Here is a 22,563-nt window from a genome sequence, read left to right as displayed (position 1 = left end):
TACAGGATAATGGTCTTTGTTAGGCTTGTTGTCGTGCTCTGTTATGAAAGAACTGAATTTCTGAGGAGCTACTGAAGATCAAGAGACCACGAGGGACATTCTGCTTTTGCCATTACTCCCAATAAATAAATCTTCTTCCTTTATAGTTGAGCTGGGAATTGTAAAATTTGAATATTTGGCTTCTGCACCTAGCCTCTATGGGCCCAAAGAAAGTGGAAACTTTTTGTTTCTGTCCCAATTTCTCCCTGTCTCCCTCTTCTTTCCAGGCAGGCTTCAGTCCTTCTTTTTCTCTGTTCTGGTATTAAAAGGCACTCACCCTAATTTTCTTGACCAGGCTGTCAACAATGTTGTTTTTCAGAGACGGGAATTTCTAAAGAGTCCCCTCAGTTGTAGTACAAAGGTACAAATAAATATTTCATCAAAAATGAAATAAAAATTACTTAACTAGCTTAAGCCCTGGCAAGCAGACAGAGTGCAGTTAACATTATCCATTAAATTTCAAGCACTTGACATAAAGTTCTCAAACTACAGGATGGGTACATGTTTTATTCAGAAACCAGTGAGAGTTTACTGCTGTGCCTAGTGACTGTCAGAAAATTGGCATAAGATGCCCTCTGTGTTCTATTCTGGGATATTGAAAACAATTAAAACACAAGAACAGATTTTTATTTTTATTTTTTTTAATACTGTTTCAACAAGTACTGGAGAATCCTGAAAAAGAAAAGACGTAAAATTTAAGCTTTCTTTTAATGCTATTGTAAGATCGACATTTTTGGTTTAACATTATGATTTTAAGATTTTAAATTAACCTTCGTTTACAATTCCAGTTCACTTTTTAAAGGCTAGACCTCTTGCCATAATCAATAAAGCATGTAATATGAATCTTTCATTTCCATATAGTGATTCTAAACAGAAAAACTCAGTGTTTGTATCAGTGTCTTCAGTCAACTCACTCCACGTCTAATTTCTCCTTTCATGTTCATTATTTCTTTACTTGTCTGTCAGATCTGCTACTTATTGCCTAACTTTCTATGTTTTCTCATGGCTTGGGGACCATTGGATTGCTCTTAGTGTGTAAACTGAAGTTGTCTGGACCAAATTCAGCTAGTATCTGAGTGATCTGTGGAGGTCTCATAAGCTTAATCTCTTGTCCTAGCATATTTAGGCAAGACACAGTAGTAATTTAGATGACTTTGTCTCTGAAAACAGGAAATAATGTCAAATATCCAGTGTGGCTCATGATGTGATTAAGGGAAATTAAAACAGAGCTTGGTTATTGTCCATCAGACCTATGCATGGGAGAATATGGATAAAAACTGGGAACTCCAGTGCATTTACTGTATTCAAGGCTGGGCATCTGGGGTAAAAACCCAGGGGTAAAAAATGGTGAAATCCAACACAAAGTAAAAATCTACCCAGTATTTCTACAAGCAGTTTGATTCGTTGGACTTCTGCTTTTGGTTTCACCTAGTCTGGTGTCTTTATGGACTTGCAAATCTTCATTCTCTGTCCCTACAGCTCTTGCAAGAAGCTAACTTTGGCATTTATTAGATACTGCAAGAGTACAGACTTGCTAAACTGATGAAGCTTTCCTACTGCTGTGTTTCAAGTAAGCCAATTTTTATGTAAACCCAACAACCTAACAAGTACCACACAGTATTTGTTTGTCTCAGTCTGGAAAGACTGTTTGGGAGGCAGATAAAAGGAAGTAAAGAAGGGCAGGATTGGGATTTGAAAATCCTTGTTCTAGATATTCAGTATTCTGCCACACTAGAAATGTTCCAAGCATTCCTTTACCATGTAATATTTGTAATCTTTATTTTATAGTAGCTTTATACAAATGAAAGAAGATGTAGTGCAGGCAAATTCAAAATTCAGTAAGAGATACTGTGAATTGTCTGTGCATTGTCTTCTCTTCTGCAGTAGCACTTGCAACATAGCTTGCCATTTATTTATTTATTTATTTTTGTAGTTATAAAGAATAAGTTTACTACAAAATTTTGACGTGTTCTGCAATTTGCCATTAGTCTTGACTGTACAAGTACCATTTATGTTTCTTGGTAGGACTGTGTTTCCTAAATTGAAACTCTTTCTCATCATGGGGAAGCACACTAGTAGAAGGAAAAAAAAAAATGCCAGCAATAGAGAGAGGGGAGAAAGAAAAATGCTCTGTTTTTAAAATTGTTATTTTTTACAAATTGATTTTTCTGTGGATTATCTCTGAGAGATGAAAGATTAATTTTAAAGAATACAGCCTACAGAGAAGATTAAAATTAAATCAGAAATGAACATCCACTAATTCAAATCAATATTCTTCATTACTTAATTATAGTATCCATAATTATATCCAACACTTGACCTTCAATCTGCTTATTCTCAGATTTTTATTACAAAAGTGAAATTCTACAATCTGTATTTAGAAAAGAGCATTTCTTTCTGACAACAGCTCCTCAGTTTAAATGCTTGTATTCTATGAACTGAGGATGCAGGAGATTCATACTTACTAATATGAGCTAGAGATTAGCTACATACTAAATTAATTTGCATGAAATTACAGCAGGAGTGTAAAAGTACAGCAGGAGTGTAAAAGTTGTGTTGCACCACATAAAGGCTGATACTTTTTTTTTTTTTTTCAGTGAAACTTGGTTTCTTTTGAAAATTAGGTCCATCATTTATTGAGATTTTTGAAAATCCTGCCTTTTGTTAAACTTCCACTGATGTGAAAACAACGCATTTGAAGAAAGCACATGGCAACATGCTTTTCTGAGTTGAAGTAACAGGCAAGTTTCCTGACGCACTTTTTTTTTCTCAAAACTACTAAGACCCACCAGCATCCACTGAAATCCACCTGAAACAGACTCTCATGAACATAATAATACATAATAAGGGAAATTCCACTGAAACATGAATATTTTATTGTACTTTGAGCATGGCTGAATTCTGGAATGGGTTGACCAGAGACGTTGTGGAGTCTCCACCTTAGATGACACTCAAAATCTGACTGGACACAGGCTTGAGCAACTTGCTCTAGCTAACCTTGTTGAAGTGGACAGTCTTTAGAGGTCTCATTCCACCTCAACCATTCTGTGATTCTATGATACTTGCAGTAAAAAGGTCATTAAAGGGGCTAGATGTAATCCTCTCTGAATAAGATGAAAGCTATCCAAAGAAGCCTGGCATTTGAAGAGCTGCCTGAAAAGCTGTCTTGGCTAGTTTTAAGAGAGATGTTTATAGCTACTTCAAGCTGTACCAGTTTAGCCTTATTTGAGCAAATAGGCAACTGGAAGCCTGTGGGCAATATTTCTGTGGAACAGTACTTCAGGAAGTGTTTGCTAACAGGAAGGTATCACTATTTGCTATTTTTTGGCCAAATTCAATCAGACTTACAGCTTTAGTAAATATAGAAACATGAACAGAAATAACTGCCATAGTGACTAGATAGCAATAATAAATAGGCAGTTGAGTTTAGAAGTTCAAATTTAGCTGAATAAAACAGCACAACATAGATGCGCAGGAAATAATTCTGACTAATTTATGTTGAAAAGGGAACAGAAGTATTTACAAGGGGTCATGAGATCACAGAGTTTAATCAGTTTATAAGAGTATGTTGTCAATTAGAAATGTCAGCTGACAGGTTTTAAGCACTTCTAATTAAAAAAAAGGGTAAATTAAGTGCAGCTGTTGATGAAGCAGCCAGGATCCTTGGAAGTTACTATTTTTTTTCCTGTATTTTAATACTGCTGCAAGATATTCAAAAGCTGTTTCATCTTTTTTTTTTTTTTATCATAAACATGATCTCTCTAGTTCTGTTGAGACAGGACCCATCATAAGTAAAACCTTATGATACAGCTAGATGTAAATAGTCACCACCCTACTCCTGCTGGCAACACTGTTTCTGATATGAGCCAGCATGCCATTGGCCTTCTTGGCTACCTAGGCACACAGGGCAAATGTTTTTATATGGGTGGGTACTTAGTACTTTTTTTTTTTTTTTATAAAAACAATACCTTGATGAATAATATTAAAAGAATGTTAAGGTTGCAGAGGCTAGAGTTCAAGCAGTGTGAAATGTCAGCTTAAAAGAAGCTTAAATGCTGCCCTTACAACCTTAATTTGCTATTTTGTGCATGTTGTATGCTGTGCAGTGCCAAGCTTTGTTGATTGCACATTGTCCTAATACTCTCTGAAGGGAGAACTGAAGATTATTCCGGTGTTCTTCTATATTACCACAGTACTGACGTGCTTCACACAAGAAAGCAGTTAATTCACCATGGCACCTTGTGTATGAGGACAAGGATTATATTAATTCTATTACATAGATGCAGGCCCTAAGCCATAAATATGACATCTATATGTGTACAGCAGAAGCTTCCCGAAAATTGTCTCAAAGCCAGATTTAAATCTCAATCTTTTAACCTGCTGGAGAATCCTAGGCATTGACCTGTAGAAAGAATGAATGCTTAGATAAAAAGTTTCAGATGCCTCTCATGCTTTAAAAGGCAAATGTTCTACACTGGAAATATTTGAAGACCAGAAGATAGGACTAGCAATAATACTTCCCAGGCTGGATGTGGCTCTGGGCAGCCTGGTCTAGTGGTTGGTGACCCTGCATGTAGCAGGGGGGTTGAAACTTGACGATCACTGTGGTCCTTTTAAACCCAGGCCATTCTATGATTCACATCTGGTCTGATTACTTAGGTTATTTTTCTTTTCCCCTATACATGATGTCATATGACCTTTTATAAGGATCCCAGCATTGCTTGCTACAATGGTAAAAGGGGTTTTTGCAGAGGGTACGCACGAGCAAAAACTTAGCTCATGGAATTGCGTCTCAGTGAGGCTAACGAACACAAATAAAAAACAATTCTTGAATTCTTCTATCCCTTTGAGCCTTATAGCACTACATAGTATATCTAACTTAAAAAAAAGAAAAAATCTACCAAACTGATTGTATGAGAACTGTTGAATCATGGTCTGAACCTCTGATTAATCAGCTGAGGCAAGCACTGAGTCAGCTGTGGGAGCACAGCTGAAGGCAATTCACCTGTGTGACTGGAAGGGGTGGAGCCTGCCTCCACCTCTCCTACACCCCATTTAAGGGCTGACTGCCACTGAAGAAGGATCTCTTTCTGGAGATTGCTCCTCTGGGAGTTTTTCCTGTGAGCCTGTGACATGGCTGAGCATTTTCCATTTGTTTCTGATTATCCCTTTCCAACATGATAATCTTTCTGGCTTTATGACCTGTGGATACCAGTCTGACCCCACCACTCTGTGTATTTGTTGACTATATACTGATGTTATGCAGACACCCAGAGGAAGAAGTGAAGTTAGGATTCAGTTCACCGGGATTTTGTTGTCTAAAGCATGAGACAATATTTTAAATTCCTGCTTGTTTACTTTTCTTTCCAGAATTTGTAACTAGTCTGGAAAGCCTCCTATAAGCAGGCTCCTCAGCAAGCATCTTTGATTTCTCCTTTCACTAGATCTACTTTGCATCCTGATTAAAACATCTCATAGATAAAATCTATGTCCTAAAGATCTAGTCCTATCGCTAGTCACCCGAGAGAAGAGGCTGACCCCCAGCTCACTACAACCTCCCTCCAGGTAGTTACAGACAGCAATAAGGTCTCCCCTGAGCCTCCTCTTCTCTAGATTGAACAATCCCAGCTCCTTCAGCCGCTCTTCATAAGGCCTGTGCTCCAGACCCCTCACCAGCTTTGTTGCCCTCCTCTGGACACACTCCAGGGCCTCGATGTCTTTCTTGCAGTGAGGGGCCCAAAACTGGACACAGTACTCAAGGTGCGGCCTCACCAGTGCTGAGTACAGGGGGATAATTACTTCCCTGTTCCTGCTGGCCACACTATTTCTGATACAAGCCAGGATGCAATTGGCCTTCTTGGCCACCTGGGAACACAGCTGGCTCACGTTCAGTCTAGCTGAACATGAACTAGTCCTTTCTTTTTTGGAGGAGGGTGTCTTTAAGCGTGGAGCTGACCTCCTCACCTTAGTCACACTTGAAGGCAGTCTTCCCACCTTATCCTCACTCACCTCTCCCTCCAGTTTCAGGGCATCAAACCTATTATGTAGAGACACCTGAGGAACCGTGGTAGGTCGGGGTGGGGGTTGCCTGCATTTCCGAGCTGGGACCTGCTGCCATTCCTCCTCTCGAATCGGCTCTCTGTGCTCGACTACAGCAAGGGAGAGGGTCCACTACAGTTTGGGGGGTGGAATCTCTGCATCTTTCTCTCAGAGTCACTCCACCAGTCAATCTCCCACTCGCACTCTCTTGATGGTTCTTAATCTCTCCACCTCCTCCTTGAGCTCACCCACCAGGCTGAACAGCTCATCCACCTGCTCACACCTCACACAGGTGGCATCCTTCCCATCCTCCCTGGTCAGCAGCAGGCTCTGGCACTGCCTGCAGCCAGAGACCTGCACGGCCACATTTCTGGGCAGGCCCTCTGTCTGGGTAGCCACAGTCTTCCTGGTGCAAGCCTGCTGCCTGGTAGAGACCATGTTCAAACTGGAGGTCACAGGGGCTGTCTGTAGGAGAGCTGGTCTCCTAAGCAAAGACAAAAGGAACAAAAGAAACACTCACATATCCTGCCACAAGACCCACCTCGCACACCTGCAGTATGGGCAGTGCTCACACACTGACTCCCTTCCTTTTAACAGTGGAAGGTAACACCCTTTTCTCACCTAGTGCGTTAAGTGCATTCCCGAAGATGCTTCTAATTGCACAGCAGAAGGTCAAGGTTGAGATCAAGAGATAAGAGTGGGCAGTGCCAGCTCTGCCCCTGCTGGCTCAGCAGCCCGCCCCCAAGCTACCAGCCCCCGGCACCAGTATAGTGCTTTTGCTAGCTTCGAAAAAGCACTAAAAAGAACTTTTTGGTCGACCTTTTTGCTTTAGGTTCCTTGTCCAGCACAGTCTTACCTACCCTAAAGCTGGTCTCCGCAGCAATCTCTAACACCAGCCTATAGTTTCATCCTATATATTTTTGCCTCATCTACTACAATTTTTATTCTCCTACTCTAAGTATTTCAACTTCAATTCTCCGTAGCTCTGGTTTAGGCTCTTCTCTGGCAATGCACCATTCTTTCCTCCAGTCTTATGCTTCTTTTTCCACATACAAAACACGAGCTATATCATTCCTGAGCACTTTACTATTCTTATCACTCACCATCCTAACAGTTAATTTCTTCCTTTTGTCAAAATCATGTCTGAAGAAGATTCTCTGAGGTTTTAATAATGAACAGAATTGTTACTGTTTAGTATTTTTGCTCAAATACTCAAGAAGCATGTGTCTAAGACTCAGAGCAAGCAAATCTAAGTTCAAAATTGTCTGAGTTTATCACACAAGACCAAACTTTCAAGTATTTATGCCTTGGAAGGAGCATTGTGTAATTATCACAGTAAATGGCTGTGACAGAAATATCTTGTAAATTACTCAATATGTAGATAATTAATTTTTAACTCAAAGTCTTTTTTGAAGGATTTTGACAACAGTCGTCCAATGACTTCTGAAGTTATAACAGCAATTAACCTGCTTTATATAGCAGAAATTATACAGAAATAGCTGCTCTAAACAAACAGGATTACCACCTATCATTTATTCAAATGATATGCGATACATTACCTTTTTATAATTATTTTAAAACAGCTGCCTTTCTTTCCCTCTTTTATTATTATTATTATTATTTTGTTTGCACACCTGCTAGACATTCCATACACTTGTAGCACCAAAGTAGGATGGGGAGAGCTGATGCACAAGACTGTGAGTGACAGAGCACTAGGGGCCACTGTTTTATGGCAAAGAGCTATTTTATATCAAACCATATGTTCTCATAGTGGTCTCTGATGGACTGATGGCCATTTCGTGCCACCATAGGGTGTTCTCAGGCAGCCCTGTACCTGAATACATGCTTCGACCCAGCAAGTGCTCAGATATAAAAGTATTTATATGTGGTCTGTATATTAAATATATATATAAAGTATATAAACGTGTAAATATATACTTTATTTAGATTTAGATATCCTATTTAAACACTGTCAAATATAAATTTATAAATATGTGGTAAATACATTTAGCCATTAGGTATAGAGTGGATGACACATTCTTTAATAAGAGCTAATAAAATGAATAATTAGAGTTTAAAAGTGAAAAGAAAGTAATGAAACAGAAGTCAGGGACTGGTTTACAGCCCACAGATTTACAATGCCCAGAACAAAACCTGACACAACATGATTATGAATCTTCCAGAGGGCAAAGGGGCCCTAAAACAGTGTGTGGAACACAGACAAGCTGAGATGCGCAAGTGTCATGGATTTCTTCAATAATGTTAAGGAGTGCCAGTTGCAAACCCTGTGCCATGCAAGAAAGAGACATGATGTGAGAGGCTTCAGGAGACCCATGTGTCTACGCCTAGCCCAACAGGATGGTGACATAGGAGAACTGAGGAAGGCATGGGCCTTTTTATAGTTCTGCAAAACACAAGAAATTGCCATTTCTTGCATTCAAAAGAGTGGGATATTTTTCTAATTAAAGTCATTCAAAGTTAACAGTTTTGCACTTAACAAAACTAAAATATTTCCATTAAAAGTGGATATTTTCTTCATTTTGTCCATCTAAGACAATGAATTCACCGATTTCATTAAAAAATCTATTTAACCATAACTGAAACAACATAATACTTGATAGTAAGCTTAAATTCTGAGTTACGTAGATTCCATTTCAACTGATAGCAATTCTTCAGCTTAGACAGTGACCTTAAGTCCTTGATTACAGCAGAATACTTTACAAGGACACAATCCTACCTACAAATTAGGATATGCAAGAGTTTTCTGCTGGTGAATTCATCATTATGATAGGAGAGGCTAAATTCAAGTTACTCACAAAATTTGGCTTTAAATCAGGTACATGTGACTGTTTCACAAAAGCTGAAAATGGTGACTGAAATTAGACCAGACATCATGCAGGGTAATGAATTTGGTTGAACAAACCAATCAAGCTTTTTGTTACTGCTGATGCATGTCATTGTGTGCATAAAAGAAATGTGAATGTCTAATTTTAGCAGAGATGTGATGTCTCGTAAGAAGATAAAATTCAAAGTAGTGCATACTTCTGTGGAAAAGTGAGAACTTTTGTAGTCCTAAAGCTTGTTGTGGTCTCATAGCAAATATGCCCTAACCAGGGTATGTATGTACACCAGGGTATAGTAGGGCAGATGCACCTTGTTTTATTGCAACTTTTCCAGTTTTTATATACTAAATATTAACTGAACAATAGAGAATGAAGGGAGATTAGCTTTATAACTTATTAACTTAGTTAACAGGGTATTAATGGATGAATGTCATTCAAGTGCCTGCTAAAATTCAGATCATAGAATCATAGAATTGTTCAGGTTGGAAAAGACCTTAAGGGTCATCAAGTCCAACCACAAACTAACCATACTACCCTAACTCTAATAACTGTCCACGAAATCATGTTCCTGAGCCACATGTAAATGGTTTTAAAACACGTCCTGGGATGGTGACTCAACCACCTCCCTGGGGAGCCTATTGCAGATGTATTTAAACACAATTAAACATTTTCAGTAGGAGAAATGGAAGATAACCAAGCTTAGATTATACACATTTGTTTTGGTTTCAGTTTTTCAGATTCCCATGCTGTCCTGCCAGCAAGGAGGCTAGGGGGGCACAAGGAGATGAGAGGGAATGAAACCAGGGCAGCTAACCTAAACTATTTAAAAAGATATTCCATTCCATATGAGATAATGTGGGGAAAAAAAACAAAACAAACAAACAAACAAAAACTATAAAACTGAGGGGAGTTAGCCAGAGGGGCAGCTGCTGCTCAGGAGCTGTCTGGGCATCAGTTGGTGGGGGATGAGCAGTTGAATTTTGCATCACTCATTTTGTAAATACATACATATATATTATTACTATTATTTTTGCCTTCCTTTTCTGTTGTAGTAAATAGTTTTTATCTCAACACACAAGTTTTACATTTTTTTCCCCAACTCTCCCCCCATTCCATAGGGAGGGAGTGAAAGGCTGTGTATTTGTGTGCATACGTAATATCAATTTTAATAAAAGTTATGCTTTTTTTCATTAAATTCTCTAAGCATTACTCAGTTCCACTTTTAAGCAATGAAATAAAGTGAAGTCCAGATGATGATTTGGATTTCTCTGGAAACATGGGGAACTGTAAGAAAAAGTCATAGAATGGTGGTGTTTCTATCCACCTAAGCACATACAGCCACTATCAGAAGCTGTTTTCCCCACAATAGACCCATCAGCATCAAGTTTATGGCCAGTGAGATATTTTTGAGAGCATTAAATACTTGGAGTACTGTACTGTGTTCTTTAGTTAGAAATGTAATATACTCCATCTGGAGTGACTCATTTTTGCAGTCTTCTGTGGAAGGCTGAATTTTCAACTTTCCCCAAAAGACAAACACGTGGCAGTATATTCATTCAAGTCATTTGTATTTTAGAAGATAAACAGGGTTGTCTGAAGCTTTAGTTCTGAATGTAGGATGTCTTAATATAAGCTTTAGAAAACAAATATAAATCTACAATTTTCTTTCATAAGAGCTGTCTGTAAATATTAGAAGTAACAAAAAATAGATAACTGCACTCATCAGAGTCTTTGGTTCTGGGTTTTACAAGGAATGAAGAGTGAGTTGTGGCAGGAGAGTCATGAACTCCATTGCTGGCGCAGAATGAACACCTTTATTATAGGTGCTTACAACCATTTATACCTGTGCAACAATCCCTTGGTCACATGTACCAACCAGGCGCCTTGTGCGTGTTTATGTTTGGCACAAGTAGCTTGTTTACCCATTTGCAAGGTAATGACTTTCTTTGTCACACCTCTCTCCCTTCTCTATTAATAAAAAAAAGAAGGCATGGTTCAGAAACATTCCTAAAAGCAGCTAAACTGAAACTAACACACTGACCTAACGATTGGTTCTTTAAAATACAAACAAATCCATTTTAGCCCACTGATTCCAGTTCTTATGGTTCTTTGGTGAGGCAGTTGACAAGCAAGGTATGTCTTGTCCCGTCTTGTTGAGAATCCAAACTGCTAAGGAAAGTGCTGTGATCATGTGATGCAGATGATGATGATCATGTTGCAGCAGACGGATGGCTGGACTCATCGTGCTTGTATCCATCTCGGACCCATTCCCGTTAAGACACAAGCGCAGCCTGACTTATGGAATCAAACTCTATAACCACAAGGTAGTTATAAAATCAGGTATGTTTTAATCAATGCTGTGCAGAACCAGATGCAAGGGGGATAGCTCCTCCTAACTTGCGCACCGTCAGGACAAAAACTTGGTATAGACATAGGCAGAACTAATACAAAATCAATGATTTTCCTGGAATTCATATACATATTCATTGCATTTCCGAGAACTCCTTAGCATACAGTCCCTCCCCCTCACACATACGTCATGAGCAGTGGGGGTCTCCTCCTGGTGGTCGTTGGATGAAGGCCCGTAGTCTTCCTCATGAAGGCTTGTAGTCTTCCTCGCTGTAAACTTCTGACCCTGAGGGAGGGGTAGCCCCCGAACCAGTTCTAACTTACTCTCAGGACATCTTATCACCTCCTTGCTTGGTGTCCCTGAGCTGTTTTCACACTCTCATCTTTATCTCTTCTACCTCCATGTTGTCCTAATCCCATCTTGTTACTATCCCATTCTTCTAGAGGCCTCTGCATATTTGCTTCTGTAAGACATTTCTAATCCTTTTACCCTTAGTTTCTGCAGACTCCTTTTTTACTGAACCCTTTCTTACTCTTCAAGCCTCTTCCCCACGTTATCATTGTCCAACAATTAAAAAAATTAAGAACATAGCATGCTTTAGCTATTCTTTCCTCAGGGGTCATACCTGCACTCCCACCCCACACCCCCCCTTTTTTGTTTGTTTGTTTGTTTTTTGTTTGTTTGTTTGTTTTGTAGGGAAATCTATTTTTATTATTTAGATCACTGGAATTACATATTCAGAACCAGAATTATGAAAGCCAGGCAGGTGCAGGTAAGACATAGTTGTAAATATACACGTTACAGTCTTAAACACCAGAAGATATTCAGCCAGTCGAGTTGGATTATACAGCCAAATATGAGAAAGCTTCCTACATTGCCAATCTACTGCACATGAATGCACGCCATTTTATAGCAAATACTGTTTTCTAATTTAGAATGCAGACATAGCACAACATTCAAACATACTTTCAATGTTGTTAGACCTATCTTAGAATTTTCTGGAGCATTGAACAACTGCTACAACAGCTAAAAGGTTCAGAAAAAATACATTGCAACAATGCCAACAGCTGGAATGAGAGAGAGTCCAAACACCAGCTCCTACACGCTGAGAATCACCAGGCCTGGAGGTTTGATCCTCCTCCTCTTGCGGTGGTGAATGAGCCATAGGCTCAGGGTCTGCATACTCTGCACCGAGTTGCTGGGCTCCAATAGCTTCCACTCCAGCACCTTTTGTTGTGCCGATTCTCTGCAAAAGCCATTCCACATCGTGTATTGAGTACTTGTTAAAGTCAATTGAGCCAAGGTCTTGCAATCATGAGGACAAAGAGTGTAACTTTTCATAACGGAACTCAACACATTACTGGATTAGGGGGAGCCCAGCCTGAAGAACCGCTTTCCTGAGCTCTTTTATAATTTAAAGCTTATACCCACCCATCTTGGGTGCCTATTAGATTCATAAATTACAGGGCATGCGAGAGCCGAATGCAATCTCTGGACCATGTCAAAATCCCCCTCCCCCTCTGCTTCTTTGCATATCACACGCCAAACATCATGTGGGTCTGGAGGGTGCAAGCCTGGTTCCTTCCTCGAGCTCACTAGCCTGAGGTCTAATAGGTAACTGTCCTTATAATCGTGGTCGTTTACAGTGGCTTCCACCACAGGAGTAGCGGTGAGCTCTACTGGGACAGTGGATTCCACATGTTCTTTTGGCGATTCATACCGATCTCCAGGGACCTGGAGAGGTCTTCAGCCACAGGGTCAGAGCACGTAGCTGCATCCCACAGCCTCGCTCCCACTTTGTCCCATGTCTCTGTGTCATAGGTCATAATCCCATCTACTCCTACATTACGAGAGACCCACACCAAAGTCTCATTAAACTGAAGCTTTCCACTTTAGCATGGTGCTTCTGCAAAATCGTTTCCATTATTTTGCAAGCTGCCTACTGCACCTTTGTTATACTTGTTCCCATTGTTCCCTGTCGCTCGCCTCTGTCCCACAGAAGTGATTCTGGCTGTGCAGCCTGGTCCTGCTTCCTTTCAGCAGTTTTTGGGTCCAACTTCCTTTCAGCGGCCCTTGCATCGTGCTTCCTTTCAGCAGCCCAATTCCTTGCCACTGGTCAGCTTGATAGCTGATTATCTCCCGAGGCTGACCTTGATACAGGCGTTCAGGCGCCATTTGTGGCAGGAGAGTCACGAACTCCATTGGTGGTGCAGAACGAAGACCTTTATTGTATGTGCTTACAACCTTTGATAGCCACGCAACAACCCCTTGATCACAAGTACCAACCAGGCGCTTTGTTCATGTTTACCTCTGGCGCCAGTAGCCACCAAGCTTGTTTACTCATTTTCAAGGTAGTGACTTACTTTGTCCCACAGTGAGCGAATCTACTGCTTTCTCCTTATTCACAAATCACCACTGAAATCCCACATCTCTACACATAGTAAAACACCAACTTGGCATGCAGTTTAGCAGCACATGACAAAGAGCAGAATCTATCAGAAAAATGTCTGGTTGATTTTGTGAAAAAGATAGATTTTAGATACAAGAGGGAATCACCAGATCACTCAGCGGGGAAAAGTAATGACTCTTTCTCAAAAGTTATCAGTATTTCTGATTGCTTTTAAGGGTTAGCATTAAATAATCTGGTGGCCTTGTTGCACCTGGATGGCTGTGCAGAATAGAGCGTATTTGGAACATGTCTAACTATCTACACATATGAGTAGTAGATATACATAAATAACGTAAGTATATTCTTACACTATGTAAGATTGTTGTCTGTTTTCTTTCAGAAAATTTGACAGATTCATCTTTTTTTTTAATCAGCTTTAATAAACGTTTCCTGAATTTGATCATTTTTTTATTTGCTTTTCAGACAATACAAATTACTGTTTCCTTATGTAGACTTTTTTTTCCAAAAATATTTTTATCTTCAATCTCATTAAAGTCAGTGTGAGTCTTTCATTGGCTAATGTATAATTTCTTTAAAATATGAGTCATCTGTTATGTTAGTGACATGTAGAGGAAGGTGTATTTACGTCGCTTAACTTGAATCGCTTCACTGAGGGACCCCAGCCTTCAGCTGTAACACTAATGAAAAAAGAGAGGCCTCTTCACATACAGCCTGAGAGGGGAGTGTGTTTTCTCCATTATTATCAGTAGTAATTCCTGGGGACAATTTCCTAGTTGCAGCACTGCAAGCTGGATGAGTGCAAAGAAAGATATTTCATACTACCTGTGATGACAGTGGGTAGCTTTTCTTCTCTGACTCGACTGGGTAAACCTAAAATGGGCTTTTTCCACTTGCAGTTTTTTTTAGTAATTCCTTTTACTTATACCACTAATGTACTCTGATATGAACTGGAACAGGTATTTAAGGCCTTGAAAACACCTCAAAAGAGTAGAAACAGCACGAATACCATTGTTTTACATATTCTAGAACATGCACTCAGAATGACACACAGGCAACCCGGATTTTTTCTGTAACAGCAATGATCAATTCTCATACATCTACCATTTGCCTTGAATTAGTTCCAGATGAAGATCAAGTACAAAACAATAGTCCTGTTGTTTGTACTGCCTCGCTTTTACTAGCTACTTCTTTACTAATCTTCCCACCTCCAAAACTAACAGCAGACTACGTCTGCCTATTTTGTCATACAATCATTGAGATTTTTGCAAGATTCTACTTTCCGATACAATCTGTTGACTTCTGCAATATTTTATTAGAAAACTTGAATGGAACACTCTAAAAATCATGTATGTTTTGACACTCTTCATTCAGTATAAATCTATAACTTACCTGTACTGTTGGAGAACAAAGATCAGGGGACACATGTATAACTTACCGTGTTACATCCTGGTATAATCTTATGGAACTGAGTTTCATCCTAAGTGGAAACTTGGCTCAAATAGTACAAATATGCAAACATTTCTTTTTTATTTGACTGCTTTGAATTTGGTATGACTCTATCTTTTAGCATCAACTCTCTCATCACATTTTAATATTTTAACCAGAAGAAGAACATGGCAGAAGAAGGGAGGTGGAGGAAATAGCATGAGAGTATTTTAAACTTCTATTTGCACTGGATTGCAATTTTGAAACCTGGAAATTCATCAGAGAGTTCACTGAAATGGAAGTTCACTGGAATGAATTATGGAATAGGTTGCCTTTTTCAGTTTAGAAGATTTTGAGAGTGCCTCTGGAATGAGAAAGCTTTCAATTATCTCCAGGTGACAGTCAAAATCGGTTGCTGGTTCCTCAGATGGGGATGAAGTGTTATGTCAGAGGTTGATAACGTTCTTTCCAGTTTGAGAGTAAGTGATCACAAACATCACCTCGCACTCTCTTTTCAAGAGAGAAACAATGTGAAAATGTTCTTTGGAGACGTAGGAAGAGCAAGAGGTAAAAGGAGTGAAATTTAAAGGTCAAATATTCACTTGCCCACAAGCCAGACAAGTTTAGAGATAAAAACTTTTCAGAACTGTAAGGAAAATAACAAAACACATAGGTCAGCACTAAAGACATTAACCAGGTCTAGTTTAAGTCTTGTGTCAAAGAACTCTTCCAAAGGAAGAAAATCTCTAAGACTGAAAGATGCAGTGCAGCTGTGCAGAACATCATTTGCAATGGCCCTGAAATGAAATTCATCCCTTTAGAGAAAGTCAAAAAGGCAGGTCTCATCATCACTGATGTCCTTTTTCTGACTGTTTGCAGAACATGGATTTAATACTTAAAGAAGTAGGTTTTGCTGTATTTCCAGGTCAGTTTATGTAATGTACAGTGCTTCTGTATTCATGCATTTTTGCAGCATTTATTTTTTTACTGCTGTTTTGCTTGTAGGATTTGTTTTATGATCTTTTCAGATAATGAGATCTCCAAAACAGGATTTCAGGTCACAGAGTAATAGCAGTTATAGCAGGATATATGTGATAAAAATGGGGCAATGATTGTTCAATTAACAGACCAATACATCATCTCTCACGTAAATGGTTGTCGATGATAGATGCCCAAGGGTTGGTTAAACTGCATTTCCAAAGGCTTCAATGTAAAAATCAATGTCGAAAATGCACAGTGCTGAGCAGATAGAACAGCCTCTCAAATCTATACTGGGACAATGACATGAGCCCAGAAATCATAAAAATGTATCTTGATCCTATCTGTAGTTCTTATGTGTTGCTGTGGGCCATTCCTGTTTATCCAGCCACATGAACTGCAGAACCTTGTGCTGAATAAACAGCAACAATCTGGATGGAGAAACAAAAATGGTTTTTCAAACTTCTGATTTTCTTTTATGCTGCTAGCGCAGTGACTGATGAAAAGGCAAAGGAAATTAGGTTGAATGTTCAGTGAGGAGTGAGCAAGACCCGCAGTTGTGTCATTTAAATGCAAAGGATGTTGATGGGAGCCTAGCATGAATTCAGAAAGGAAGGAGAGGGCTGCAGAGCACCTTCTGTCACTGCAGCCTGTTTAAAAATGTGCTTACGAAAAGGGCGTTTTGCTTCTGTTAACACTACAGTGAAGAGATCATGGATGATTATTTTTTCCAGATTTTGCTTTACATTTAATGCATATATATACAGACACACCATGAAAGATTTCCTTCTGTATGGTATTGTTAGGTGAATGTATCTATTGCAGTCATCTTTTCAAATCTATATAGCTGCCTGAAAATACTTTCTCCCTCTATTCCCATAATTCTGAGTGCAGGAAAGCTTACTTTAATTACACTGATGTTTATATATTTCTGCAATTTTATTACTTTGGAATCATATTTTACAGACTGTGAGTTACTCTAAAATTTTGGAAATGTTTTTACAGTTATAAGTGAATGTTAGATTAAAAGCTACGCATATGTATATAATTTCCCAGAACTTCTATATATAGTAGAAGTAGTCTCCCGCAGCTACCTTTTAGCTCCACAACAAAGGCATTGTGTAGGCACCCTTCTGATGATGGCTCCTACTGGCACGGCTTTTTTTTCCCCCACATTTCAACAGAAGATTTGAATTAGCAAATACCTGCATTTGAAGATCATTTTCATCAGAAAATTATTTAAGACCACACTTATTAAGGACAGCATCCACTCTGTCTTCAAGACCACACTGAGATGGTCTGATCTGTGCTATTTCTGTCCAAATGCTAATATCAAGGGAAAGAAATGGAAGAATAGAAGCCATCCAGTCCATCTGTCTTAAGATGGCAGTTTCTACTGTCATTTCTACTGTTGGTATTTATTTATTAATTTTACTAAGGTTAATCTTGACTTTCTGCTCTGGTGTTGAAGTGTTCCAAAATTATCCAGGTCACTTTTAGTACTGTTTCCTCATTTGAACAATTAACTTGCGTGGGATTTATAAATACATGAACTCAGATCTAGAAGTCTCTGAGAGATGAAACAGATAAACAGGAAAAATGGTATTACAGAAAATCAAGCAAAGATTACATTAAAGTTTTTCTTCAATAAATAAATTTTCAATAAGAAAATAATACTCACCTGCATGTAATCTAGTCTATGAATAATAGGTATTAGATTGTTTCACACTGTGATTATCATTGTCTTAGACATGAATTATATAATAAAATTGCAGTATTTATACTTTGCAATTAGAGGAGAAAAATCCAAGTTCACACTTTCACCAATCTTCTTTGATGTAGAACAACGTGAATTTCTTTTTAATCTTCAGAAAAGGAGGGAAAAGTGTCTATGTAACAGATTTAAGAAACAGAGCACTTAAGAGAATATTAAAGCCCTTTACTGCTCTGATATATGCAGTAGTCTTTCATTACTGCTACACTGTAACTAGAAAAAAAGAAGAGGAAAACACAAAAAACAAAGTGTCAAAAAGGGTATAGAGTTATACCACTTATGCTGCAAAAGACATTCATCTATCATACTGGTAAAATGGAGTAGTTTTGTTAAAAACAATAGTAACTCAACCCATTGATATGGATGGTTTTATTGAATTGAAAATGTTACCTGTCAAAAATGTGTATCTCCTTTGCAGTGATGGCATGCCAAATGGCTCTACATATAATTATTCCCAGGATTCTTCACTGTAACAGCAGATTCATCACATTAATCTAGTGGAAGTCTCTTACAGATTGTCAGTTCGTGACAGCAAAAATTTCAAATTTTAACTACTCTACACTCATTTCAATTGTCTAATCAAAGCTTAGGAAGTGTACATAAGATTTTGTTTATTGAGAACATATTTTGCAGCTTCTGAACTGCATTTAATTAGGCTATGTCAAACCTTGTTTTCCACTGTGTTTAAGGGTTACAATAATAAAAAAATAGCAGAATTTAGAGAAAAAATACTATTAAAATAATCTATATCTGTAGATATATTTCCTTAAATGCACAAAATAATTTGCATTATAATATACTAGTTTTCTTGTGATGTCATTTATACATAAGGAATTTGCCTTCTAGTGCCTAGCAAAATGCTAAGCATGAAGAATCAAGAGCTAAACTAGAGCAAAGATCCTATTAGAAACAATGGATCCATGGAAGGTTTATTCTTTTATCTTTCTGGCACATGCTGCTATAGAGCCACAGATGAAACAGAAAACAAAGTAGACAGAGTGGGAAAGTCTTAAAGACATGAAGAAACTTAATCTGACCACGTAATTCCAAATCTTTCTCATGGGGAACAGTATCTTTCTGGGAAAGACACCTAGGAATTTGTTTAAGTAATTTCTGTTAAAATTCTGGTGTTCATAATTATCCATCATTTCTAATAATATACTTAGTACACACAATTGGTTGTCAAAATATTTGAGAATATAGTTGAAACATGTACTTGAATTTGCTTAAAATAGAAACTTCAACTTAAGCAGAACCAATGTGACAAACTCTGAGTCCGGAGGAAAGATTACATCTTGCACAGCAGTTTTTTGTTGTTGTTTGTTGATTTTGTTGCTTTTTTCCCCCAGTTTATAAATTGTATGGATGTCTTCAGTAATTCAGTATGTTGCTCAGAAGCTTTGAGAGTAGTTTTGATCTAAACAACAAAAATATGCTTCATTTATATGCTTTGCAAATGATTATGTTCCTCACAATTAATGGTAATAGCTCACTATAACTCATAGAACAACAGTATAAGAGTGTCTCCCAACAGGGTTTTTTTCCTCTAAGGTTAATTTGACAATTTAGAATATTTGTTGAATCACATAGATTGTCTTACAATGTCTTCTAAGTCACTAATGATGTGTTTTTCACTGAACTTGTTTCTCACCAATGAAATAAGACTTTTGATATATTTCTGAAAACTATTTAAATAATCAGCAAATCAAATTTTTACATAGTAATTTAAATAGAATTGTACAAAAAGTGGAAATTGTCTAAAGGGTGCAAAAAGTGCTATCCCAGATTTCAAGCTTCTGAAGGGGGTGCTCTAGATTACTGCAGTTTTGTCCCAGCTGCTTTGAAAACAGGGCAGCCAAATTTAAGAGAGCTGACTACTCCACACCTCCAACACAAAGCTTTCTGTTTTTCTGCAGTACTGTGAAGCTCCAGACCTAGGCAACAAGATTCTCTAGGTGAAGCACAAGGAGTAGGTTTCTGTGGCTTGCAATTATTTTGTAGTGTTGGGACATCACACAGACTATTAGCTAAGTAAACTTCAAATAAGGTGATGCTGAACCATGTTTCTGAGTACCACTATTCCATCCCACTCATCACTCTCATTCAGTACCAGTTGTTTGGAAGAGAAATAAACATTCAGTTAGTTGGTTGTTCTACAATCCTAGCTAATTACAGCAGAAAGGAAAAATACCTACCTAAAATATGTCATCTACAGATAGCAGCTTCCATTGCAGTTTTCAACACAGACTTAGTTCTATTACATCTTATCAGTTTCATCATTATCCCCAAAAGTCTGAATATGACTCATTTACTTCTTTAAATCTGAACTATTCTTGCTGATACTGTCTGGCCTTTTGGTATACCCTACTAAATGCACAGGGAGAACAGTTTTCAGCAAGGCACTATCACCATAGCATCTTGGTAGTATTCACCTTTTCCTCCTGGTTGGTGCTAAGGAATTTTTGTATTTCTTCTGAAATGGCTGAGAAAAAAAAAAATCGAGTGGAGGAAGAAAAAGATGCTTTATATGGCCAGTAGGCAAGCCAGTATATGAGTGATGGCAAATTGGCATCACTGGTAGGTAAAACTCAGTAATAAAATTGGGAAAATGTTTTTAATGGAAATTTTCCCCCTAACCTTATTATTTTTAAACTACTAAAATAAGTGATTTAAAAATAAAAAAAATGCAGATGATCTTTAAGGTAGTTTTTGAAAAATCATTTACTACTTTCTGTCCTGAAGGCAAAAAAACAAAAACAAAACAAAACAAAAAAACCCTCAAAGTAGACATATCTAGAAGGCTGAACTTGTTTGACGTCCCATTTAAACAGAAGAAATGGAAATGCAGCCAAATTTTCAAAGCTGTTGTATAGCACATAATTTCAAATAAGTAGGCAACAAGATTCATCAGTTTAACTTTGTGTTTTCTAGGAGTGCATTTATTTTTGAAATCTTATTACAGAGAAAATATAAAATCTCTCTATATTTATTTCCCTCTCATTTTTATTTATTCATATTCATATATTCATAAATATTATTCATATTTATTTTCCCTTTGTATATCAAATATACAAAGTCACAAGGCAAGGAAATTCTGCATATATTTAATAACTATAAGGCTAAGCTCTTAATTGGATCAAAGCTGCTATACCTAATTTTCTTTTCACAACATTTAGCCTTAGTGACCCAGTACGAGCTCTAGGAACCAAGCTGACTTCTTCCTATCTTGTTCATCCTCATCATTACTAGAAGCCAAATTAGAGCATCACTGACAGCTGTACAACAAACTTTGCTATCCAGTCACGCCCTGTCAGCCAATATAAGTGGCTAGGTGCAGAAAAAAACTCGTGAAGATGCACATAAGGAATAAAATCTAGTTCAGTCTTGTAGCTGTGATGCTGTTGCAGGGCAAATTGGAACACAAAGCATCAAACAGCTATTTTTATTTCCAGACTCAGCATATTCAGAATATGCATAGAGACAGGTTGTTTTTGTTTGTTTGTTTGTTTTTCCAGATCCAGATTTTACCAAATCATCTTTTCAGAATAGGATGTTTCTTTTACATTTCCTCTAAGATAGCTTTGAGAAATTTCTGCCCTTTCTTCTTGCAGAGTTACTGCCAAGCATGTCCAAGTTGCTGCATTATCACATACAGCTGTTTCAGAGCTGTCAGTCCTAGACTCTGTCTTCAGTTACATGGCCCATCCAATCTCCCCGGCTGTCAATCAGATTGGGAAGAAACCAACCCTACTGGGTGAAGACTGGGAAGATGAGCATTACAGTGACTACAAGGCCAGTGCACAATTCTCATAGATGTCAGTCAAGCTGGGCAGTCTGAGCCTCTTCATCTGAGGTGATGGAGGAGGTATCTGAAAGCCATAGGAGTGTTTGGGAACAGCAAGGGCAAGCTGCTGCCCCAGGGTAGGGTGCAGTGGGGACTCCCCATAGGAGCAGCCAAGGGCATCAGGCATGGTGGTGGTGAAGAGATAGGTCTGAGGTCAATCTGCTGCTCAGGGTCGGGGCTGTAAGGGTAACTAGGGTCAGACACAGCCTGCTCATGAACAGAAAGGTTCACAGGGATAAAGACCAAATTAGGACACGAGCTGACAAAGCTGGAAACCAGCATCCTATGTTGTCCCTAAGGATAACTGTATTCAGTGAACTCTAGACATATACAAAAACAGGTATCATTTATGCTGCTGAAATGAATCCTGAAGAGAAGATGTTAGTGATCGCAGTGTAGCCAGTTTACAGTACCAATGAGGAACAATTCATTTGCATACTGACTGAAAATTATAACTGTTTTATTTATGTATCTGCCTCCCTATATGCTTCAGCTACCTAAAATATCTCTTTTAACAGCAATCACGTGATACAGACTAACTTATTTTTCTTAGATTATGTCTGCTAAATAAATGTTTTTTAAAACTCAGGAGCAATAACAAAGCAGTTTCACATGTTCAGTTGATGCCACAATTATATTTATAAGGAAAGCAACAAAAAACGATCTAAAAACATTTCAAAAATGCAAATGTTATAAAACAGATACTCGAATGAAGGAATTTGCATCCAGCTAAATATTTTTATGTAATCAAATATCCTTACTCTGCAATTCTTTACTACTTGTTTACTTCAGAATCACCATTCACAACCATACACCTGATGAACATTGTGTACCTGAATACATCTTAAAGGGGATGGAATC

The sequence above is a fragment of the Gallus gallus genome, chromosome 4, assembly GCF_016699485.2.
Source record: "Gallus gallus isolate bGalGal1 chromosome 4, bGalGal1.mat.broiler.GRCg7b, whole genome shotgun sequence".
Taxonomy (NCBI): Eukaryota; Metazoa; Chordata; class Aves; order Galliformes; family Phasianidae; genus Gallus; species Gallus gallus.
This window is presented reverse-complemented; position numbering follows the sequence as displayed.